This window comes from Pongo pygmaeus, chromosome 16, assembly GCF_028885625.2.
Source record: "Pongo pygmaeus isolate AG05252 chromosome 16, NHGRI_mPonPyg2-v2.0_pri, whole genome shotgun sequence".
Classification (NCBI taxonomy): Eukaryota; Metazoa; Chordata; class Mammalia; order Primates; family Hominidae; genus Pongo; species Pongo pygmaeus.
The window spans coordinates 39,567,499-39,594,104 of NC_072389.2; the positions used below are offsets into that span (position 1 = coordinate 39,567,499).

The window sequence follows — 26,606 nt, forward strand, 5'->3', positions numbered from 1 at the left end:
AAATACCTTCTTTCCTCCAAGCTGCACTCTGGCTTTGCCTTTGAGTCAGGTGGCGTTTCTTTGCATGATGACTGGTTCTGTCGAGTAGGCACTGCTTCAGCCCTACAGGAAGAACAAAACATCTCTGGAACACAGCAGCATTCCTGATTCCCACTTGAGAAGGCCTAACAAAATGGCATATGCCTCAACAGCAGCACATCAGTGTTAAAAAGTCTGGAGTCAAGGGGAAAAAGTAAAATTGGACCATTTCCAGAATTGCACAAAAAGCAACAAGCTGACGTTCTAAGTGCCCAACATGAGCAAATTAGAACCTTAAATAAAGGTCACTCTTAATGCCTATCCCAGCATAGATTCAGTACCAAGAACAGTGTCATTTTACTGGTTTACCTTTTTCATTCTTGAAAGTAGGAGGTATGAAAAAAAAAACACTAAAATTTCTCTAAGAGAACCTTCTACTTTCTATCTAACTTACATAATCAAAACACTCTATGGAGGTTGAAAATTGAGTATTATAAGAAAATAATCACCTGTTCTGTGAGAAGTTCAATACATAATTCTCCTCCACCCAATACATACCTTAAAAAGAAAAAAGGAAACATACAAAATTATCTCGAGAATTATTCCTGCTTCAACAATTTCTATGTGCCATTACTAAGAAAGTAGACACACAGTAAAGATGAGAAGAGAACATGCAAACATGAACATACTTGTTAGGGATATAGGACTATGGGTAATTTAAAAATTTTAATGGTATTACTCTCACGTAACTGCTCTGAAATTCTAGTCAGTTGTTTGAAATGGCTCTTAGAACAGAATACTTTGACATTTTTATGATGTCAAAAACTAAGAACTTAGCTCTAAATATTCCAAAGAATAGGGGCAGAAGAACCCGTTTCCTTAAATGGCATTTGAGTATTCTTTACAACTCAAACTTTCTCTCCCATCCTGTGACGGCCAAGAGTTTTTCCTCTGACAATGGCACTGACCTTACCCTATCCAAAATAGGAACATCTGCATGGTTTCCTGGTTCAAATTGTTTTTATCCATTCTGTCGTGAGCATCAAATGGTTCAGACCAGGCAGCACCTCTCTGGGACTCCTCAAGTCCTTTCTAGATCTGAAGACTATTCTCTGAACCAAAAACAACTTCTGGGGGTGTACCAAATCTCCCATTAGAAAATTATTTAGATCCATATGTTTTAACTTTTTAACTCTTTCTCAGACAAAATAATTTCATTTCTCCTTTACTGTTATTTTAAATTTCAAAATACACAGATAGTATGTCTAAAATAAAATCAAGGGAATGACAGTTGTAGAACACAAACTGTGGTAATTTTGAAAACACAAAAGCTAAGACCACTAATTAGGTCTATGTGGACACCAAGTCCACCACAACCTGTTCTGTCCTCCGGGGCTCTGCTCACACCTTTCTCTTGCCTGAGATTCCTTCTGCTTCCTACCCTTCCAAATGCTGTATTTCCCCCTGGAAGACTTGCCAAGACCACTCTAGCCTGCACATCTTCCATTCCAGCTAACCAAAGGCATCCTCGGGTTGACTAAACCAAATTATTTTGCAGAGAAGGCATCTAAAAACTTCTACTGTAGACTGTTCACCTTAATAACTGTTATTGTGACATTATTCAATAATAAAATGAGAGAAAGAAGTCCTCTTCAATCCCTTATCCTGGAGAATCTAAGCAAGTGTCTTTCCCACTTGCTTTGCCCAAACCCTGGGACCTTTCAAAGTAGAAGTTTAATGGAAGGGAAAGAAAATCTAAAAGAAAAACTCTCCAAAAAATTAAACTTGGGCAAAGAATCATGGGATTAAAAATTTTTATTCTTTGTGTATTTGATTTCTGAAACATAGAAATCTATCTCCCACTCCTTAAATCTGCCACCGGGCTAAGAGAGTGTTGTATGGAATATGCACTCACTGACTTAACAGAATTAGAACATCCAGGCACTTACTGAGATTTTGCTTCCACAACCGCTCAAAATCTAGTCATTAGTTAATGAGTTAACACCACAACTGATCTTCAAATTTTGGAAATGCTGACGGTAGACAGGGACTTCTTTTGGGAAAGGAAGTACACAGTAGACATTGTTACCCATGACCCAACCACCACCACCTTTCCTTTAAAGTACCCCACTCTTCCTTTAAGGTTGCAGAGTCTCAGAAAGTGGGAAGAAAGGAAGTTTTTGCATTTTCGGGTCAAAACAAAGTACATTTGTGCAACCACATAATGCCCATGCAAAGGTTTGTTGAAATCTAAACACAAGACAGAAGTAGTTCTAGCACCTCCACAAAAAGTAAGGTAGGTAAACTTTTCCTTAATATACACTTTCAGCAGCATCAACACCTAAAAGTGGTTGACTTTACTACTGTACTAAATTAAATTACATTCATTTTGTCAACATGTGTTCCAAATTCGTACTGATCTTTGTCTCCAAGGGATTCCTGCTGAATATTGAGACAGTTGAAGATTACTAGGGGAAATAATTCTTAATAATTGAAGTTAGGGTCATCTAAGGATAATATGCCAGATATACAGACACAGCCATATTTTCAACTTTAAAAAAGTTCAGTTGTCAAAGTTGTACATCAAACACTCTCCTAAGCTTAGCATCTTCAGGCATTTGATTTATAATCTCTGTAAAGAAAAACCAGTCACAGAATGCCACATTTGGTATGATTCTATTTATATGAAATGCCCAGGATAGGCAAACCTACAGAGATAGAAATTAGATCAGAGGTTGCCAGGATCAACGGTGGGGAAGATGGGTACAGGGAGTGACTGCTAGTGGGTATGGGGTTTCTTTTTGGGGAGATGAAAATGTTCTGAAATTAGGGAGTGGTAATGTCTGCAGAATTCTGAATATACTAAAAACCACTGAACTGTACACTTGAAGGGTGAGGCTTATTATATAAAAACTGTATCACAATAAAGCTCTTAGTTTAAAAAATGTCTATGTCAAGAAACAAAGAAATAGGGTCATAGCTAGAACACATGGGATATAAAATACGGGAACAAAACTGCTTAATAATCTATCTAGAATCACACAATGCTTAGTCTTTACCCTGACTAAAATCACGAGCTTTGTGTTTTATCGATATTTCACATTTTTTACTTCTTGTAAGTCAGCCAGTAATTCCTCCTTCTCACTTAATAGTTGACTACAAAGACCAAGCCATTTTGATTCTGCCGCCAATGAGCTTTCACATTTCTTTCCTCCTTCCATCCCCATGACTACCAAACCAATGTAGGTTCTCCTCACTTCACTCTGAGACGACAGTGTGGCCTCAAACACTGTCACACTCTTCAAGGCTCTGTGAGGACAATGTGACTCATATTCTCTTCTGCTGTCACCAGATCTATTCTAAGACAGTTTCTTTACTGTTACTCCCCTGTTTCTCCACCAGTTACACAGAAAGATGACTATCCAGACATGGTGTCATGTGCCTGTGGTCCCAGCTACTCAGGAGGCTGAGGCGGCAGGAGCGCTTGAGAATGTGAGATTCAGACTGCAGTGAGACATGATCATGCCACCGCACTCCAGCCTGGGCAACACAGTGAGATTGTCTCAATAAATAAATAAATAGATAAATAAATAAATAAATAAATAAATAAATAAATGTGGTCTGTCCATGCAACGGAATATTATAAAATTATCAGCCTTAAAAAAGAAAGAAGCCCTGTCACATGCTACAATATAGATGAACCTTGAAAACATTATACTAATAGAAATCAGCCAGTCACACAAAGACAAATAGTGTATGATTTCTCTTACCTTAGGTTCGATATTAGTCAAACTCATAGAAACAGAAAATAGAACGGTTGTTTCCAGAAGCCAGGGGTTAGAGAAATGGGGAGTTGTTGTATAGTGGCTATAGTTTCAGTTCTCCAAGAGAAGCAAGTTCTAGAAACTTGTTACTCAACAACATGTATATACTTAACACTACTGCACTGTATACATACAAATGGTTAATATGGTAAATTTTATGTTGTGTGTTATTATCATAATGTTTTTAAAAGAAGGGGCTTGTGTTTCCCTTCGTTGTGATCACTCATTTTTCACTTCAGCATTTTGAACTTCAGATTTCCTGTAGCTGTTTTACTGAGCCCTGGAATTACCACCTCAGAATGTCTCCACCACCTTGTAACCTTGTAGGCAGACACTTTTCAGCATCTTATTGGGCTCCGTGTGCTTGACGCTTAAAGTGACATGGACACATGCCACTTGCTGAGAGGCAAAGAAAGGCAAAAGGTGATTGCTTTCCTGGCATCGATGAAGGCAGAGAGAAGGGATCTTGGAGGCACAGATGTTAAGCCATAAGCAATAACAAGAGTTGCCAAAAAGAGAACTAACCCCTCTCCTGGTAACATTTGCAGGTGTTTTTCACAGGGCCAGTGGATTTCACAATGTGAGTGCTGTCCAGCACCAAAAGGAATGGCCAACAGGCATGGAGGAGCAGCCTGCAGCATCCAGCACCCAGGAGGATGGCCAGCATGCATGGAGCAGCCTGCAGCATCCAGCACCCAGTAGGATGGCCAGGAGGCACGGAGCAGCCTGCCTGTCCCAGGAAAGCAGGAGTCACAGGACACAACTGGACCCCAGTAGGCATGTACATTAGTTTCCTGTGGCTATTAGAGCAAATTACCAAAAAGTTGGTGAATCAAAACAACAGAAATTTATCTTCTCACAGTTTTGGATATCAGAAGTCCAAAGTCAGTATCACTGGGCTGAAATCTAGGTATCAGCAGAGCCAGTGCTCTCAGAGGCTGAGGGGAAAATCCATTCTCTGACTTTCCCAGCTTCTGGTGGCTGCTGGCATTCATTGGCTTGCAGCTGCACCACTCCAGGCTCTGCCTCCTTGGTCACAGGGCCTCCTTCTCTTCTGTCTGAAGTTAAATCTCCTTTATCTCCCTCTTACAAGGATATATATGCCAGGATTTAATGCCCACAGAGACAATCCAGGATAATCTCTCCTCAAGATCCTTAACTTAATCATACCTGAAAATATGCTTTTTCCAAATGAGGTAACATTTACAGGTTCTAGGAATTAGGACTTAATTATTAGCTCCCACTTATAAGTGAGAACATGCAGTATTTGGTTTTCTGTCTCTGTGTTAGTTTCCTGAGGATTATGGCCTCCAACTGCATCCATGTTGCTGAAAAGGACATGATTTTGTTCCTTTTTATAGCTTCATAGTATTCCATGTTGTATATGTCCCACATTTTCTTAAAAAGAGATTTATTATGGAAGCTGGAACACTCAGGAAAATTGGTGATTTAATTCTGTCCAAGTCAGAAGGCCTGAGAACCTTCTGGAGATCTGATGGTGTACATCCCAGTCCCAGGGCAGAAGATGAGATGTCCCAGCACAAGCAAAGAGGCAGAAAGAAAGGGGGCAAATTTCCCCTTCCTCCCTTTGTTCTACTCAAGCCCTCACCAGGTTGGATGATGTCCATCTCCATGGGGCCATCTATGTTACTGAATTCACTGACTCAAAAGCTAATGTCATCTGGAAACACTCACAAACACAACCAGAAACAATGTTTAATCTGAGCACCCTGTGGCCCAGTCAAGTTGGCACATAAAATTAACCCTCACAGTGTAATCCCGGGAGTGAGGCAGATCACTTGAGCCTGGGAGTTCCAGACCCGCCTGGGCAACATGGTGAAACCTGTTTTTTTGTTGTTGTTTGTTTGTTTTTCAGATGGAGTTTCGCTCTTGTTGCCCAGGCTGGAGTAAATGACGGCTCACCACAACCTCCACCTCCCAGTTTTAAGTGATCTTCCCACCTCAGCCTCCCAAGTGGCTGGGATTGCAGGAGTGAGCCACCATGCCTGGCTGATTTTTTTTTTTTTTGGTGGAGACAGGTTTCTCCATATTGGTCAGGCTGGTCTCAAACTCCCAACCTCAGGTTATCCACCCACCTCAGCCTCCCGGGGGTGCTGGGATTGCAGGCGTGAGCCACCATGCCTGGCCCAATTTATTAATCAGAAAGTAATAGATCGGCCTGGCGTGGTGGCTCACCCTTGTGATCCTAGGACTTTGGACGGCCGAGCGCAGCAGATCACTTGAACCTAGGAGTTCCAGACCGGCCTGGGCAACATGGTGAAACACGGTCTTTTTTTTTTTTTTTGAGTGGAGTTTCGCTCTTGTTTTCCAGGCTGGAGTGCAGTGGCGCGGTCTCGACTCACTGCGGCCTCCACCTCCCAGGTTTAGGTGGTTCTCCTGCCTCAGCCTCCTGAGTGGCTGGGATTGCAGGCATGAGCCACCATGCCAGCTAATTTTGGTTTTATTTTTTTGGTACAGATGGGGTTTCTCCGTGTTGGTCAGGCTGATCTCGAGCTCCTGACCTCGGGTGATCTACCTGCCTCCACCTCCCTGGGTGCTGGGATTGCAGGTGTGAGCCACCATGACCAGCTTTTTTTTTTTTTTGGTAGAGACAGGGTTTCTCACTGTTGGTCAGGCTGGTCTCAAACTCCGGACCTCAGGTGATCCACCCGCCTCGCCTGCCGGGGTGCTGGGATTGCAGGCATGAGCCACCACGCCCGGTCCAATTTATTAATCAGAAAGGAATAGATCAGCCTGGCGTGGTAGCTCATGCTTGTGATCCCAGTACTTTGGACGGCCGAGCGCGGCGGATCGATTGAGCCTAGGACTTCCAGACCGGCCTGGGCAACGTGGTGAAATATGGTCTTTTTTTTTTTTTTTTTTTTTGAGTGGAGTTTCGCTCTTGTTTTCCAGGCTGGAGGGCAGTGGCTCGGTCTCAGCTCGCCGTGGCCTCCACCTCCCGGGTTTAGGTGGTTCTCCTGCCTCAGCCTCCTGAGTGGCTGGGATTGCAGGCATGAGCCACCATGCCAGCTAATTTTGGTTTTATTTTTTTGGTACAGATGGGGTTTCTCCGTGTTGGTCGGGCTGATCTCGAGCTCCTGATCTCGGGTGATCCGCCTGCCTCCACCTCCCTGGGTGCTGGGATTGCAGGCGTGAGCCACCATGCCCGGCTTTTTTTTTTTTTTTTTTTTTTGGTAGAGACTGAGTTTCTCACTGTTAGTCAGGCTGGTCTCAAACTCCGGACCTCAGGTGATCCGCCCGCCTCGCCTCCCGGGGTGCTGGGATTGCAGGCGTGAGCCACCACACCCGGTCCAATTTATTAATCACAAAGGAATAGATCGGCCTGGTGTGGTGCCTGCCCCTTGTGATCCCAGGACTTTGGACGGCTGAGAGTGGCAGATCGCTCCAGCCTAGGAGTTCCAGACCGCCCGGGCAACATGGTGAAACCGGTCTATGTTTTGAGATGGAGTTTCACTCTTGTTGTCCAGGCTGGAGTGCAATAGTGCGATCTTGCTCACCGCAACCTCCACCTCCCGAGTTTAGGTGATTCTCCTGCCTAGGCCTCCCTAGTAGCTGGGATTACAGGCATGAGCCACCATGTCCAGCTAATTCTTTTTTTTTTTTTTCAGTAGAGACGGTGTTTCTTCAGGTTGGTCAGGCTGGTCTCCCACCTCGGGTGATCCGCCTGCCTCTGCCTTCCAAAGTGCTGGGATTGCAGGGGTGAGCCACTGTGCCCGGTGGAAACCCAGAACGGAAAAACAAAACAAAGCCCACAAAGATTAGCCAGGGGTGGTGGGCCGCGCAGGTAGTCCCAGCTACTCTGAAGGCTGATATGGGAGGATTGCTTCAACCCAGGCATCTAGGTGGCAGTGAACTATGATGGCGCTGCTGCCCTCCAGACTGGGTGACAGAGAGGGACTCTGTGGAAGGAAAAGGGAAAGGAAAAAAAAAAGAAAAAGAATGTAAATAAAATTGCTAACTCAAGGGACAGCTTGACAGTGTATTTGAGATAAATAGAGGCAAAGGTTAGCAGACACCAGTGTTCACTTAGTGGGAACTGCAGGTGTTCCCCCCATAGGAGGCTGCTACTTTCCCACAAGAAATCCATTACTGACTACCGATAAAAGAATACATTGTAGGTTTCTTACAATATACAAATAGCTAAACTTTATATAGCCACGACCATATTCTAGCACTGCTCTAAGCCATTTCCTACTCTGAAATAGCTACTATTGTTACCTCCATTGTTGAGAAAACAGATGCCCAGGTTGCTGTGGAAGGGCCAGGGAAACTGACTATGCAATTGACTTGTTGTAAGTTTCGGACTTAAAGGTTCTTCCTGCTCTGCTCCTTACATTGCCACATTTTAGTTAAGGTACCTCGTACAATACTGGCCCTTTCTGTATTTGGAGGGACTTCTCTTGCAAATTGAAGTTTTTTCTTGTGCTAAGCATTTGGTCATAAGATTATCTGCGTTTTACATCAGTTTAAGTACCTCTTTAGACATTGTTCAGTTAGGAATGTAAATAGGAGCTAACGTGTGTAAAAGGAAAGAACATCTGCTTACAACCATTTTTGTTTCATAATACAAATATAAATCAATATGTTATTGGAAATGCAGGCTGGGAGGGGAGGGAAAATATGCAGAGAGAAAATCCCCATCTCTGCTTGGAGTTCAGCACTGGGTCTCTTTTTCCTTTCCACCTTCCTTGTCAAGGCTGCCCCACAGTGACAGAAGCACACAGGGCTGCCTTTTAGTGACACCTGCTGGGATAGACCTGGCAGAACGGATTGCAGATTTGCATGTTTCCTGGCTGCCTCTGCTAGCCTGAGTCAGCAGCCCACTCCAATTCATGCTGAGCTTGGACAGCTCAGGTTTGAAAAATTACCCCTTCCCTTGGAGCAACCGCTTGCCAGCCTCCTCATCATTCCTAAAGGAGAATGACCTACATGCCAGCATGACAGATATCCAGAAACTTATAGAAACTTCAGTGTGAGGCTAAATCCTTAACAGGGGCTCAAACTGCCAACACCGAATGAACAGAGAGGGTTTGCAGTAAAGCAGGAAGTCATTAAAATAATGAATTACCCAGCTAGCTTTTGAGCTCCTTTCCCACCAATTTAAGGGAAAGTTTTATTGTCTTTACAATGTACACTTTCATAAATTTTGCATAAATTTATTATTCACATCTTAATATAGGTAACTCCTTTGTGTTTTATCACTGAGCAAATTATATGTAGCAAAACAATCCTATATTTTGGTGAACTCATAGCTTAGAAAATACTAAAGACTCACTGTAAACTGAGGACAGCATTAAGCAAATTATATTTACCTTTGTGACTGCAAAACTTAATGAGTCAATGCTTTTCCCATGAAATTTATCTTTCAATACTGATAGTTTTTTAAACAAAAAATATGAATTAAATATCGATTAAAACTTTATCATTGTTTTTAGAAACTGTGACTTCACTAGTTATGAACAGACTTGAGACATATAGTTTTTAAGTTTGGAAATTCTTTATAGTTTCATTTACTTTTCCAGGAAGGGAGTGAGATATTTTTTGCCACTTTTGCCTGGTTTTTGTTTGTTTTTTGATGATAAACAAAACTTAATGGAGCCCCAAATCTCCTAACTCGGTCCTCCTTTGGCAATATGCCTTTTTCTGATTTCTAGATATTACTTGATATTTGTAAGACACTAATTTTATTATTTAAAAATTTATAAAAGTACTAAAAAGTAAGAAGCAAATTAAATTTGAAACCTTAGTATTAATACCATCATCCAAAGTCATCAATAATATTTTGGCATATTTTATTTTAAAATGCATTTTAGCATAGTTTAGTTATATTTGTTATATCTGTGTCAATAAACTGTTTTCCTATGTCATTACTTTTATGGATATAATTTTTAACGTGTGACTAATACTAAATCTTATATACTTGCTATACGGTTGACCTTGTGAGACATTTAGATTTTCAACTGTTTAGTACTTTAATAACCAGTTTTTATTCTAATATCTTATTATTAGAATAATATTACTATAGTATTGTTATTATTGTAGCAATAACTTGTTTTTAGAATAAATATCCTATTTCTCATTTAACTTGATTGGATCTGTGCATGGACAATTATGTTGGGAACATAGAATGTAACTGGCCCTGTTTCAACCCCTTAGACGTGGCCTTCAGTTCAGGGAAGGGAGGAGTTCTCTACTGGGCTGATAAAGCAGAACTCAGAAACATTGTTTTCTTCTTTACCTGGTGTTTTACAACACCAGAAGATGTAGGTGTGACTCGTAAAGGCAAGAGCATGTATATTATGCAAAAGCAGCCTGAAATATTTTATTCACAGATAGTCGATGCTTGACTCCCTGCTAATCTGAAATACTTTGTGAGGAGGGGCCAGGGAAATCAAAACAAAATTTCAGAAGTAGAATGAGCTATTTGGTGTATGTCTCCAAGGCCAATAAATAACAACAAGAAGGAAAAATAAATTTCTTTGCTAACAACAAGAAGGAGAAATAAATTTTTTTGCTCTAAAACATTTTCTGATTATCTCCATGACATTGGAGGGAAGGACTAACAAAAAAAAAAAAAAAAAAAGAAAAAGAAAAGAAAAGAAAAAAAAAAGGTGGGGCACGGTGGCTCATGCCTGTAATCCCAGCACTTTGGGAGGCCAAGGCGGATGGATCACGAGGTCAGGAGATCGAGACCATCCTGGCTAACATGGTGAAACCCCGGCTCTACTAAAAATACAAAAAATTAGCCGCAGGTGCCTGTAGGCCCAGCTACTTGAGAGGCTGAGGCAGGAGAATGGCATGAACCTGGGAGGCAGAGCTTGCAGTGAGGTGAGATGGCACCACTGCACTCCAGCCTGGGCCACAGAGCAAGACTCCATCTCAAAAAAAAAAAAAAAAAAAAAATTATCCATCACAGAGGGGCAGAGAAATACCTTCTGAAGGAAAGAAGTCATTGATTTATTTCCATCATGGCACAAGCTCCTTAATTCTGTAACTTGTCCAGAATGGTTCCCTGTCACTGTAGATTCTGCATCAGAACATCCTCTTATGCAAAGCTAAAAGACTCCAAACCACCCCTGTTAACTATACAATGCTCCATGGTTTCACACAGTCCAGAGCTGCTTGTGTTTATCAAAAATGAAGCTGAAAACAAAATTCTTCCTTCACACAACAACTACATTCCATTGCACATTTACCAAAGACATTTACCACATTGGCATTATTTGTGCATCCATCAAGAAGTGCTGAAAAGCATTCCCCTCGCATGCTGCATGTGTCCTGTGAGTGGATCTTCCATTTCACTTACCAGCTCTGGAAAACTTTGAATTTGTGTGTCGATGGAAAATTAAAGTTTAGTGGCATCTTTGCCCCACATTCACCCAACTTTTCTAAGGAAGTATTTCAACGCTATTTTTCACTAGTGTCACTTTTCAGTCTTAGCCTCCTGGAGTACAGCTTTATTAGAAGCCAGTAAAGCACTAGTGTTAAAATGAGAAATAGTAAACACCTGATTCTGTTGTCTTTTAACTCCACGCTTTTCTCTAATGTTTCATTGTTTTGAATTTAATTCTTTGTGCTTCCCACATGAATGCAACTTACATTTTGAATGTCTTCTTTCTTCACTAGCCGATGCACCTGTGCCAGTAACACACTATGATTCTATCCTTTCACCTTCAGTTATGCCTGTAAAACCAAATTCAAGACAGATGATCCTCAACTCACAAAGGAGTTATAGCTCATCATCAGTTGAAAATCTAAGCCAAAAATGCATTTAAGGCCAGGTGCAGTGGCTCAGCCTGTAATCCCAACTCTTTGGGAGGCTGAGGCAGGTGGATCATCTCAGGTCAGGAGTTCGAGACCAGCCTGGCCAACATGGTGAAATCCTGTCTCTACTAAAAATACAAAAATTAGCCAGGCATGTTGGTAGGCACCTGTAATCCCAGCTACTGGGGAGGCTGAGGCAAGAAAATCGCTTGAACCCAAGAGGCAGAGGTTGCAGTGAGCTGAGATCACACCATTGCACTCCAGCCTGGGTGACAAGAGCAAAACACTGTCTCAAAAAATTAAATTAAATTAAATTAAAATGCATTTAATACACCTAAGCTAACATCATAGCTTAGCCTAGCTCACCTTAAACATTCTCAGAAAATTTACATTCACCTTCCGTTGGGCAAAAATTATCTCCCACAAACCCATTTTAAAGTGTTGAATATCTCGTGTAGTTTATTGAATACAGAAGTATGGTTTCTGCTGAATGCATATCACTTTCACATCATCATAAAGTCAAAAAATTGTAAGTCAAACCATTGTATGTCAGGGATCATCTGTTCATTAGAAATAGTACTTCTGAGTAAAACCAGGACAAACTCTTTTGGTCTTCATTTCCTCAGAATCACTTTCATAATCATCTCTTGGTTTACAAGGTGCATCTTTTATTGGTTAAAAAAATTAATACAATTTGTTTCACTCTCAAATTAGGTTTAATAATAAATAATACAACTTTCTTTTGTTTTCACTAATAATGCTAACACTGGCTTGATTTAAAATTAAAATTATTGCAAAAATAAGACTTTATAGAGTAGATGTTCCCATTTTTCAGATGTGTGAGATTATACTATAGTTGACAAACTAACCTTAAAGAACACAGCTTGCAATGTGGTCCCTGTGTATGTGACTCGTTTGCAGCTCACAGACTCTGCATGTTTCCATCGAGTCTGACAAAACCTGAGTTGGTCTGTAACTGCTCATTGAGACAAGTCCCCTGATGTCACATACAGATGCTGGGAGAATGACAAGTTTCTATAGAAATTTCTAAACCTTTACCCTGAATTTCTATGTTTCTATCATTACATAGAGATGACAGAGTGTTGACAGACTTTGAGTGGTCTTTAGTAATGAATTGTTGAAAGTCTGGTTTAGCTAAACTAGTTCGTAAATACCTCAGCAGGTGCCTTTGCTGCAGGAATTCTCAGAGTCTCTATAAACTAATGAGCATTGGAAATCTGCAGGGGGGAAACAGAGTATGCAGTATCCCCCATCATGATTCAACCCCAGATTTTATTTTTCACTGAGCATCTCACACTTAGCAGTGTGTCTTTTCTATGCATTGGGCACTGGGAGATGACGTATAGTCATCTCAACACAGACCTGGCCTTCAGACTCCACCACTCATTGCCGCTCTGTCCAGGCGAGCATCAACTTGCACTGTTTCAGAAGCGAAAGGAAAATGAACCACAGCCACTGAAGTCCCTCAGAACTGAGGAAAAGTTACTGACTTTCCTGATTTGTGTTCAATCTGGCTGGCCATGGGTACAGACACAGCTGGTTTCCCCATTTGTGAGTTGGACAGATTTAATTCCTGGGTGTTTGAATGATATATTCCCTCATCAGTGAAACCAACAGAGTAACTCAACTTAATTTTCTCTTTCTATGGCCATTTATACCCATTTAATTATGCCTGTGTCAATTAAATCAAACATTCGTACTTGTCTCTATTTCTAATAAAAAGTGGTAAATACTCGAAAACCCCTTTCATAAATAGGCATGTATAAAAGCAATGACCTTAGTAAAAATGTTGGACTTAATAAAAGTATTTTAAAAAACAGTGGGAACCCTAATATAATAAAGGCCTTGGCCAGGCGTGGTGGCTCACACCTGTAATCCTAGCACTTTGGGAGGTGGAGGCGGGTGGATCACGAGGTCAGGAGATCGAGACCAACCTGGCTAACACAGTGAAACCCCATCTCTACTAAAAACACAAAAAGTTAGCCGGGCGTGGTGGCAGGCGCCTGTGGTCCCAGCTACTTGGGAGGCTGAGGCAGAAGAATGGTGTGAACCCAGGAGGCAGGGTTTGCAATGAGCGGAGATTGTGCCACTGCACTCCAGCCTGGGCGACAGAGTGAGACTCCGTCTCAAAAAAAAAAAAAAAAAAAAAAAAAAAAAAAAAAATATATATATATATATATATATAAAGCCCTCATTTTGCAGGTGAGGACACTGAAGAGTATAGAAGAAAGACGGGCTTCGTGCAAAACCGCATTCCTGATTGTTGGTGGAACTGAGCCCACAACCTGGAACTCAAGTTTCTCTGTTTTTAGTAGATGCTCAAAGAATTATAATAATTTACAACAACGTCATAATCATTTGACATTTCTGAGCTGTTCATGTTTTATTTCATGTGTACTTCTCCCCTCAACAATTACTGTGCCCTTGGCAATTTAATAAAGCATGATAATATTCAACTCAGTGACCTACAGCTTGACAAGCATCTCCTGCTCCCAGAAAACAGAAGGTGTTGTTGTCAAACTAATACTAAATAATAATTTTCTGTAGTCCTAGAACCTCTGGATTTCCCAATTACACAGCCAATAAACCCCCTCATTGCTGAAGCCAGTCTGAGCTGGGCAGCCTGACTGGAAGTCTAGAACATCCTAACTGGCACAAAGGCCCTTAAGATGACCCCAATCCACCTGTCTGGCTTTCTCTATTGTCACTTCCTTCTACATCCTCTCTGCAACAACCAAATTAGATTACTCACCATTCCCCACACTGCCTTGCAATTTTCTTTCTTTCCTTTTTTTTTTTTTTTTTTTCGAGATGGAGTTTTACTCTTGTTGCCCAGGCTGGAGTGCAGTGGTGTGATCTCGGCTCACTGCAATCTCTGCCTCCTGGGTTCAAGTGATTCTCTTGCCTCAGCCTCCCCAGTAGCTGGAATTACAGGTGCCCACCACCACACCCAGCTAATTTTTGTATTTTTAGCAGAGACAGCATTTCACCATGTTGCCTAGGGTAGTCTCGAACTCCTGACCTCAGGCGATCCACCTGCCTCAGCCTCCCAAAGTGGATTTTCTTTTTTTACCCATACATTTGCTGAAGCAGACTTTCCAGCTAAAACCTTTCCCCTGGCCTTGCATCCTCTATATCCATCTGTCCAAACTTCCCTCACTCTCCAAAGTCTCATTTCAAATGTTGCTTTTCCCTGAAGCTTCTCCCGGAATGACCCATCTCTCCCTCCTCATTCTGATCATTTCCTCTTTGAATTCCCATAGCGTTAGGTGTGCCCTCCTCTTCCAGCACTGAATCCAGCCTTGCCTCAAATTAGAGTCACTTGTACACCTGACCTTAATCCCCCTGAGGGCAGGGATAGTTTGTGTTTATCCCAAAGACCTGAAACAACTAGTACAGAACCTGAGACACAGGAAGGCCCCAGAATTGCCTACTGAATAGAACAGTGATAGTGCTGAATTTGGTTCCTCCTTCAACCTGTGTGACCCCAGACGTTTGTTTTCTATGAAGCCTCAAAACATGGTTATGTTTCCTAATTTACAACTAACACATGGAAAACCATGTTTTGAAAATGGGGGTGGGGAGGATGAACTGAAGGCAGCCTATTCACCCAAGTTCCAAAGGCCAGGTGGCCCACTGTGAACCTTGTTTAACCACACAGAACACACAAATAGCTAGAACAAGGGATCTAACAGTTACCAGAATGTTTTCAGAAAGGTGACTTCAGAAGCGCCATGCTTCAGGAAGACCTGGACTGAGAAGGGATCAGACAACTTTAGGAAAGTAGGTGCCAAACAGCCCTTTTACAGTTTACACACAGGCCTTGGTGTCAGAAAAATACTGGTTTGAGTACTGGTTATGCATCAGAGATGTCACTCTGGACAAGCTCCTTATGCTGTCTGGGACTCAGCTTTCTCATCTAAAAAACGGGGATAATAGTCGGGCACAGTGTCTCATGCCTCTAATCCCAGCACTTTGGGAGGTCAAGAGGGGTTGATCACCTGAGATCAGGGGTTTGAGACCAGCCTGGCCAACATGGCAAAACCCATCCCTGCTAAAAATACAAAAATCAGATGGATGTGGTGGCTCGCACCTGTACTTGCAGCTACTTGGGAAGCAGAGGCAGGAGAATTGCTTGAACCTGGGAGGCAGAGGTTGCAGCGAGCTGAGATCGCACCACTGCACTCCAGCCTGGGCAACAGAGTGAGACTCTGTCTCAAAAAAAAAAAAGGGAGGGGTGGATAATAATAGTGCCTACCTCAAGAGGTTGCTGTGAATACCAGAAGAAGCAATACACACCAAGTGCCTACAGATAGTAAGCACTTGGTAAAAATGTAACTGCCATTAACAATAAATATGATGCTCACAGGGTCAGTGGAAAAAGGAGTGGAAAGTAGGAGTGGTGGGAACAGAATAGGAGGGAACAAAGCACCTCTGAGTAGACATTTCTGTATAGCTCCAACTCTTATTATGTTTCACCCTAATAATTCATTAAAACTAGGATAGGAAGGCTGAGGGTGTTTTTGGAATAGAAACACTAATGAACCAAACTGCATTATAAATAATGGCCACACTGAAAGGGATGAAGAAGAAAATAACTAATTTTGGAAAACAGCATTTTGACTGGATACTATAAGGCAAGCTTGTCCAACCTGTGGCCCAGGATGGCTTTGAATGTGGCCCAAAACAAATTAGTAAACTTTCTTACAACATTATGAAACTTTTTTGTGATTTTTTTTTTTAGCTCATCAGCTATCGTTAGTGTTAGTGTATTTTATGTGTGGCCCAAGACAATTCTTTTTCCAGTGTGACCCAGGGAAGCCAAAAGTTTGGCCACCCCTGCTGTGAGGCTTAGGGCAAAAATATCTGTCTACAAACAATGGACTCCAGTTAGTCAATCTGTCACAGGCATACGGAACTACTTTATGATACTAGGGTCAAACAAATAAGTGAATAAAGTGTACATAACAAGAGCCACACTTCCCACTGTTGAAAAGGCTAAAAAGAAGGAAGAGCGGGAGGCTAGGATGAAATCTGTGCTTGGATTAAAGCGGAAACATTCGTTATCAACTCATGTTTATTTTAATATGTATACAGACAGATACAGAAACAGATGTAGATGTGTGTGTATGTGTGGTTAGTATGCATGTTTTATTTCCTAATCCTATCCACTGGGAGGACCTACAAAAAATTGACAAATTGTTTATATGACACTCCAATAGAAATGAGCATGCCTAGCACCAGATCCTGGTTTCTAACAGCATTCTCCAGTAACGGAAGCAGGGCTCCTTGAAGTAATGGCTGATTGTGGGTCAGGGTAGGGAAAACACAAGATGAGCCTGTAATGTCTTGTATGCCAGAAAATAGACACACTCAAAAAAGGGTAGTGGCATGGCAAGAGGACACAGGGGGCGATCGGAAGATGCGGGGCAAAAAGTTCCAGGCAGAGGAAAAAAGTTCTAAGTTTGGCAGAGGGCAAAAATTTCCAGCCACATGAAAAATATTCAAACCCTTGACATATGTTCAGAGCTCTGAGATATTGCCATAATTAAAGGAACAGAAAAAACTGTTGGGAAAGGAAGTTCTACTGAAAAGCTACCAAGTTTGAATGTCACTTCACTCATGAATCATGTTGAGGAAGTCCATTATGAAGTACATCCATATTGTGTAAAGAGAAAACTTGAAATTTTCTTTATTTTTGTTTGTTTGTTTGTTTGTTTCTGAGAAGAGCCTCGCTCTGTTGCCCAGGCTGGAGTGCAGTGTAATGATTTTGGCTCACTGCAACCTCCACCTCCTGAGTTCTAGAGATTCTCCTGCCTCAGCCTCCTAAGTAACTGGGATTACAGGCACCCGCCACTACACCTGGGTAATTTTGTATTTTTTTTTAGTACAGACGGGGTTTCATTATTTTGGCCAGCCTGGTCTCCAACTCCTAATCTCAGGTGATCTGCCTGCCTCGGCCTCCCAAAGTGCTCGGATTATAGGCATAAGCCATCTCACCCGGCTGATTTATTTCTATTATAGGTTGAATTACATACATTTCTGATGCTATGCCACTGCACTCCATTGCACTCCATAACCTAAAAAAAATGGCAATTTCATATGTAATAGCCTAACACATTATCTAGGGTCTCCAGTGCCATGTTCAGTAGAGACATCGATAGAAGGTACTCTTGTCTATGTCCTAACTTTGATGAAAAGCGCTTCTAAAATTTTACTATTAAGTATGATAATCACTTTACACTAAGGAAGATAGGGCTGGGTGTGGTGGCACGCACCTGTAACCTCAGCACATTGGAAGGCTGTGGGGAGGATTGCTTGAGGTGGGGAGGTGGAGGTTGCAGTGAGCCAAGATGTTGACACTGCACCCCAGCCTGGTTGACAGTGAGAACTTGTCTTAAAACAAAAGGAAGCTAGCTTGCTAATAGTGCATTATATGATGTTGACTCTGCCCTTGCATTATTGTAATAAAACCTAATTCACCATGATGCATTATTTGTGTGTGTACATTGTTGTATTCAACTTGGTATTATTTTACTTAAAATTTTGGAATTCATGTTCCTAAAAGTTAATAATAGCTAACATCTATTTGGTTTTCTATGTTCTGGGTATTGTTAAGTGACTTTCCTTGAATTATTTCATTTCATCCTAGAAGGCTTATTGTAAAGGTTATTTCCCCCTTTATCGATGAGGAAGTGAAGGTGCAGTGAAGGCGAGTCATTTTCCCAAAGGTCACAGGGAAGATAAGTAGTGGCAGCAGGAATACAAATCCGGATTGCCTGGCTCCAGAGGCCGAGCACTAAGCACTGCCCTGTACCCTCTCCTGTGACAAAGACTCGCCATTCAGACTGTTCCATCGTGAACTTTCCTTGGACATCCTTGTTCCAGTTTTGTACCAAGATTATATTATTCTCAATAGATAATTAGATAGCTCTTCTTTTTCTTTTATTAAAAAAACTTATCAAACTTTTATAAAAACCTATTTAATCCTATCACCTTTGCTATCCTGATGCTGACAGTTTTGTAGTGTCCTCCAGGTTTTATGGCATTTGCAAGCTCCTGTCCTGGGGATACTGGGGAGGTATACATCCCATAAAGCCAGGGATACAGACCACAGATCGGTTTTTTGTTTTTTTTTTTTTTTTTTTAAGGCTAGTCAAGTGAAGCAGTGGGAGTGGAGAAGAAACAAATCTGTAACTAGTTACAATCAGTTGTAAACACCACCACACTATGATTAGCCAAGTACTCCTTTTCATCTCTTCTACTCACTATTCAGTAATTACTCTCATTTTTCAGTTTGTTTTTTTTTTCTGGATAGTCTTCCAATTATAATAGTATGCATAAATTATCAGAAGTAACCTTTAATCAACATTATACTATTTCACATACGTGTAAGTACATATACAATATTAGCTGTATTATGGGCTATACAGGGCATGGTGGCTGGTGCCTATAATCCCAGCACTTTGGGAGGCTAAGGCAGATGAATCACCTGAGACCAGGAGTTCAGGACCAGCCTGGCCAACATGATGAAACCCCAACTCTACTAAAAAATAAAATTAAAAATTAGCCAGGCATGGTAGCACACACCTGTAATCCCAGTTATTCGGCAGGTTGAGGCACAAGAATCACTTGAATCCAGGAGACAGAGGTGCAGTGAGCCAAGATCATGCCACTGCACTCCAGCCTGGGTAACTGAGTGAGACTCTCTCAAAAAATAAAAGAAAAAAAAAAGAAAAAAAAACCTCACACATACAATATATACATAAAACAATATACACATAAAATATAGATACAATAAAATTCACATTAAACACGTCACATATGTTCCTCCAACCCTTTATACAATTGCTGTCATATATTTTACTTCTACTTATGTTATAAAACACACAATCCATTTTTCTGGCCTTAAACAATAGATTTAACAAGTTATGAAAAATTGTTTATTGTCCAACATATTTATCACTATAGCACTCTTCAATTATTCTTGTAAACCCAGGTTTATATTTGCTCATTTAACTTTAACATGAAAAATTCATTTTAACATTTCCAGTCAAATTCTCTCAGTTTGGAGACTAATTTACCCATTTTTTTCTTTATTTCCTTTTTATTTTTGAGAATATTTTGGCAAAATATAGAATTCTGGGATAGCAATTTTTTTCTTTGAATACTTTAAAAATATTGTTCCACTGTCTAATGGCATCTATGGTTTCAAATGAGAAGTCAGCACACATTCATAGAACTGTTTCCCAACATGGACTATATAGGATTTCTCTAACTGCTTTTAGGATTTTTCTCTTTAGTTTTGATTTTAAGCAGTTTGACTATGATAAGCCTAGATGTAGTCCTCTTTGGTTTATCTTGGTCAGGGTTCAATGTGATTCTTGGGAATGTGAGCTGACATTATCATCAATTTGGAAACATTTTCAACAATTATTCCTTCAAATATTCCTTCTATCTCATTCTTTCATCTCCTTCTGAGAATCAAATCATGTGACTGTTAGATAATTTTATATCATATTATTCCACAAAGTCTCAGACACTGTGTTCTGTTTTCTTCATTCTTTTTGCTTTGTGTGTCAGTTTGAGTCATTTCTATTAAACAGACCTATAATTCACTGATTCTTTCTTTTATTATGTTCTGTGATGTCCATCCAATAAGTGTTTTTGAACTTTTATTGTGAAATAATTATAAACTCACAGGGAATAGAAAAAGCAGTACAAAGAAGTCCCATATGCCCTTCCTCCAGTTTCCCATAATGGTAACATCTTACATAATTATAGAACAATATCAAAGCCAAAAGTCTGCCATTGGTACAGTGTGCATATATAATTCTACATCACTTTACCACATGTGTAGATTCACACAACCACCTCTGCAATCAAAGTACAGAACCAATCAGTCATGATGAAGATCTCCCTCATGTAATCCTTATGCACTCAAACTCTCCCTCTTCCCCCAATATCCCTAACCCCTGGCAACAGCTGTGATATAGTTTGGCTCTGTGTCCCCACCCAAAGCTCACCCTGAATCATAATAATCCCCACATGTCAAGGGTGGGACCAGGTGGAGATAACTGAATCATGGGGGTGGTTTCCCTCATGCTGCTTTCACAATAGTAAGTTCTTACAAGAGCTGATGCTTTTATAAGGGGCTTCCCCCTCCACTCGGCACTCGTTCTGTCCTCCCGCCATGTGAAGAAGTGCCATCTGCCATGATTGTAAGTTTCCTGAGGCCTCCCCAGCCACGTGGAACTGTGAGTCAATTAAATCTCTTTTCCCTATAAATTACCCAGTCTTGGGTATTTCTTCATAGCAGCATAAGAATGGACTAATACACACTGATCTGTTTTCTCACACTGTCATTTCAAGAATGGTATATTAATATGACATTTCACTCATCTAATGCCCTTGAAAGCCATCCAAGTTGTTGGGTATCAATAGTTCATTTCACTTTACTAAGCAGTATTCCATTCCAAGGATGTAACACAGTTTGTTTAATCATTCACAAACTGAGTGACATTCTAGTGTTTCCAGTTTCAGTTTATTACAAATAAAGCTAGGAAGAATAGTCATATATAGATATTTGCATGAACATAAGATTTCATACCTCTGAAAAAAAGCTCAAAGTGAATATGTAATATGTATATTCATATGGATGTGTAATATGGAGTTAAAATATGGTAAGTAAATGTTTAGTTTACCAAATGGCCAAAATGTTTCCAGAGTAGTTGTACGATTTTACACTCCCATCAGCAATGTACAGAGCTAGTTTTTCAGCATCCTTGACAGCTCTTGGTACTGCCACTATTATACTGTTTTAATAGGCGTATAGTTGCAGAATTAGTTTGCTTTTCCTTAACAGATAATAATGACAAATATATTCTCATGTACTCATCTGCTATTCATATAGCCTCTTTGGTAAAATATTTCTCATGTCTTCTGCCCATTTTCTAATTGAATGTTTTTTGCGTTGAGGTTTGAGACATACTCCAGATATGAGTCCTTTGTCAGATATGTAGCTTTTGAAGATTTTATCCATGTGTCTAGCTTGTCTTTTCATCATTTTAACAGGGTCTATGGTGGAGCCAATGTTTTTAATTTTGATGAAATCCAATTTATTAACTTTTATTAACTTTTTTCTTTTATAGATGACGCTCTTGGTGTTAAGTCTAAAATCTCTTTATCTAAGTCACGGTCACCAAGAGTTTCTCCTCTGAACCTTCAGGATAATATATACTAAAGACTCTCAATAACCTTATTTTCCTCCACAGAGCACTGAGTTGTGTTCTGGCAAGTAGCGTCTGGCCAGTCACCTCAATCCTGTGAAGGCTTCTTTTCATTTTTGTTAGTACCAGTCTTTTCTCATTTTTCCTTTAGCCCTAGGATGTAGCCCTCAGTCCTGGTACATGATTCTTAGTCCTAAGGTGTGGCATGGCCCTTCTCACATTTCAATGGGAAGTTCAAGGTGTTTACCAAGCCCCTCTTAACTTGGTGAGACTTCACCTCCAAACTTTATCTCCCTAGCTCAAGCAACTGCTGGAATTTCTGCTCAACTCTTTAACCTCCCAGCTGCTGCTTTCTGCTGGCTTCCACAGGGTGTTGTTCAGCCCATGCACAACGTCAAAGTTAGCCAATGACTGTAAAGGAACTTGTACACATATTTTGTGACTCTGCTCTCACTGTGATTTTTCCCTACTCATTCTCCACCACTCTTTCCCAGCAGGGCCAAATTCCAACCTCAGCTCCTTGCCCCATGAAGAAGTCACTTCCTGCCTAAACTCTATTCCCTTGGTGTGAACTTAGCGCATCTGCAGGATAAACCAGTTAAATGTACAGCTCAGCCAGGTCACTTCCCTTCCTTCAAGTAGTGTGTTGCCTCCTGTTTCCACCTACTTTTGTTTTTATATTCCATGCAGATCTTTTATTATTATTATTATTATTATTATTATTATTGGCAAGAGGGTAAGCCCAATACAGCTCCTTGACCATTACCAGAACCAGAAGCCCAGGTGTGGTTGTTATGTTAATTTCCCAGTTTGGGAGAAGTATAAATTCGTACCCCAAAACATGACAAAAATTGAAAACAAAAAACTGCAGTTGAAAATTTATATGGAAGACTTTTCTTCCCTCTTTCTAGAGTTGAAGATAAAAATCAACAAACTGGCTGGGCGCTGTGGCTCATGTCTGTAATCCCAGCACTTTGGGAGGCCAAGGCAAGTGGATCACAAGGTCAGGAGTTTAAGACCAGCCTGGCCAAGATTGTGAAACCCCGTATCTACTAAAAATACAAAAATTAGATGGGTGTGGTGGTAGGTGCCTGTAATCCCAGCTACTTGGGAGGCTGAAGCAGAGAATTGCTTGAATCCAGGAGGCAGAGGTTGCAGTGAGCCAAGACTGCACCACTGCACTCCAGCCTGGGCGACAGGGTGAGACTCAGTCTTAAATAAATAAATAAACAAACAAACTTCTTTGTTATCTCTCTGTGTAGGTAATAAGTGAGTTGCCTTTTTTTTTTCAAATTCCCCATTTTATTAAAAGAATAGCTCTTCAAGGCTCTTAGCTCCACCTAACTGTTTCAGGCAAACCTCAGACCTCATCTTCTATTCTTAAATTGTATCAAACCTCAAAACTATTATACAACAGCAATAACTACCATCTCATCTTGTCCCAGGCAGCCTTAAAGTGTTACCATTTCAGGATTTTAGTTGCCCCCATTTCTGACTTTTGAAAATTTCCCTCACTTTCTTGTTCATTCCCATGTGTATTCCAAAGTCTTTTTTTTACATTTTACCTTGCATTTTTAGGTTTGTTTGATTTGTGTTTTTTTGTTTTTGAGATGCGTTTTCACTCTGTCACCCAGGCTGGAGTGAAGTGTTGTGATCTCGGCTCACTGCAACCTCTGCCTCCCAGGTTCAAGCAATTCTCCTGTCTCAGCCTCCTGAGTAGCTGGGACTACAGGCACATGCCACCAGGCCCAGTTAATTTTTGTATTTTCAGTAGAGACAGGGTTTCACCATATTGGTCAGGCTGGTCTCAAACTCCTGACCTCAGTTGATCTACTCGCCTCAGCCTCCCAAATTGCTGGGATTACAGGTGTGAGCCACTGAGCCCACCCTCTATGTTTGTTTTTGTGTTTTTTTTTCTTTTCATGTGGGAGGATCACACATAATTTTCAAGATTATTTCAATAGCTAAATTGCCATAATTAGAAGACCACATGTTATTTTTATAATTAGAATATTTACAAAATCATAATAAATGCTACATGGAAAAACTATAGGGAAAAATAAGTCCGTATATATGTATATATAATTCATACATCTCAGAAAGTGCAACAAGTGCTGTTTGTTCTTAAAAAAGATTATAAATTGAAAGTGAGGACTATAGAAAATAAGGAGAATGACAGAACTGACACTGTGTAGTTGTTCTAGAAATGAAAAGCAACACTAGTCAAGCTAGGAGACAGAGAACAGGAAGTAGTGCCATTGTGCATCTTAACATGGAGCAAGAGCCCAAAGTGGAGCCCACAGTCTCACAGCCTTTGAAACGGATTTGTCATATGCTATGTTTAGAGTTTCCAAAAGCACACACTTTTCAGAAAGAACTAAGTTAAATAATGCTTCCAATCACCATATATCCACTTTTAACATAAAATTCAATTCTATAACCAACTCAGTAGAAAGCTAAAGAACACAGTACCAATATACTTAAGTCAATAATTCTTATGATATTTCACTCTTTTAAAGAACTGAATCATAAAGTGTGATCATCCCACAAAAAAAAAAGACATAGAATGTAAAATAAATTTTTCAAATTAAATTAGAGGCCAGCATTATTCTAAGGAAGTAACTCAGGAATAGAAATCCAAATATCTTATGTTCCCAATTATAAGCGGGAGCTAAGCCATGGGTATGCAAAGGCATACGGAGTGTTATAATGGACACTGGAGACTCACAAGTGAGGGAGGGGAGAGGGAATTAAAAAATTACATATTGAGCACAATCTACATTACTCGGGTGACCAGTGCACTAAAATCTCAGACTTCACTGTTATACAGCTTATCCATGTAATCAGAAACCACTTGTACTCCAAAAGAAAATGAAATAAAAAATATACATTAAAATATATTAATTAATTAATTAATTAGAGGTCAGGTGCAGTGGATCATGCCTGTAATCCCAGCACTTTGGAAGGCTGAGGCAGGTGGATTGCTTGTCACCAGAAGTTGGAGACCAGCCTGGGAAATAATACAAGACACCATCTTTACTAAAAGTAAAAATTAAAAGATTAGCCATGCATGGTGGCAGGGACCTGTAGTCCCAGCTATTAGGGAGGCTGAGCGGGAGGGTCAGTTGAGCCCAGGAGTGTGAAGTTGCAGTGAGCCATGATCATACTACTGCACTCTGGGCAAGAGAGCAAGACCCTGCCTCAAAAAACAAAAATTAAGTTAGATTAATTTCAAAAACAATCATGGTGATAGTGAATTAATAATCTGTTGAGGCCAGGTGTGATGGCTCATGCCTGTAATGCCAACACTTTGGGAGGCTCAGATGGATGGATCACTTGAACCCGGGAGTTTAAGACCAGCCTGGCACCTGGTACACAGTAAGCATTCAATAAAGCTTGGCTAAAATGATTTTTTTAAAACTAAGAAGACCAGCCTGGGCAACATAGGACGACTACATCTCTACAAAAAAAAAGAACAAACAAAAACAGCTGGGCATGGTGGCAAACACCGCACACTTATTACAGCACTAAGCTCCCACTGATTCTTTGCCTGACTGGGCTTAGAAATAAACATACTCGCTTTCATCCCAGTCCTGACCAAAAAAACAAGCCCCCACTCCACAGAGGCCACTATTAAATACTTCCTCACACAGGCAACCGTGTCCATAATTCTCCTAATAGCCATCCTCTGCAACAACATGTTTTCAGGGCAATGGACCACAGCCAACACCACCAACCCATACTCATCTCTGATAATTGTAACCGCCCTAGCGATAAAGCTAGGAATAGCCCCCTTCCACTTCTGAGTCCCAGAAGTCACCCAAGGAGTCCCCCTGACATCCGGCCTACTCCTAGCTACTTAGGAGGCTGAGGTGGGAAGATGGCTTAAGCCCAAGTAGTGAGCTGTGATTGTGCCATTGTAGTCCAGCCTGAACAACACAATGAAACTCCAGCTCAAAAACAAAAATAGTAATAATCTGTTGAAAATAAAGAGAAAATGCAATGGCGATTAATGACAATATAATGATTAACATTTCCTGAACTAAAATTGTATGTTTTATATTAGAAAAATGTTAAACAGCAGTTATAATCTACATGATTTTTAATATTATGTTCTTATTGCATACATCACATGAAAGGTAAAGTGGCACTGCAAAGGAAAAGATGTACCTTTACAATGGAGCTCTCTGGCAGCACCACTTTAATCAAATGGTCAAAGTAGCTGCAACTAATAAAACCTGACACTGCATGCTTCCTGATGAGTTGAAATATGAAGTACCCAATATTACCTATGGTATGTTCTTATCAAAAAAAAAAAAAAAAAGGTTTAACATGAACCTAATGAAGCTTCCAGACCTAATTTACACTTTATACAGAATGTGTGGACTAGAGGAATAAGTTAGCAATACCAAGAAAAAGCAAGCAGACAAATCTGGAATGTGGAACATTCTACAGGACAAACAGCCTGGACTCTCCAAGAGTCAATGTAATGTGGCAAGAAAAAATAGAGGAATAATTCTAGAAAAAAACATTAGGAAAGAGACTCCATAAGTGAATTATAGAGAGCACCAAGTTGTTTCTTCTGAAGATGCAAAGGTGATTTATTTTTAAGAATTCCATTAATATAATCCACCTATTAATAGAGATAGGAAGAAAAATTCTATACTCATATCTTCAGATGTCATACCAAACTCAATAACCATTAATGTTGAAAACAAAGAGGAAACTG

General features: G+C 40.5%; 1 long non-coding RNA gene across 2 annotated transcripts in view; it reads right to left on the bottom strand.

The window, feature by feature from the left end:
* Positions 1–5,019: 5,019 nt before the first annotated feature.
* Positions 5,020–26,606, bottom strand: part of LOC134738277 (uncharacterized) — a 54,743-nt gene continuing 33,156 nt past the window's right edge. Inside the window, exons 7-8 of one of the 2 annotated variants that reach the window (XR_010123934.1) lie at positions 11,463–11,546; positions 5,020–7,762 (exon numbers count right to left, since the gene is read on the bottom strand). This is a non-coding gene — a long non-coding RNA (uncharacterized LOC134738277). The remainder of the gene's footprint in view (positions 7,763–11,462; positions 11,547–26,606) is intronic. The other variant, XR_010123935.1, reaches the window with a different exon arrangement.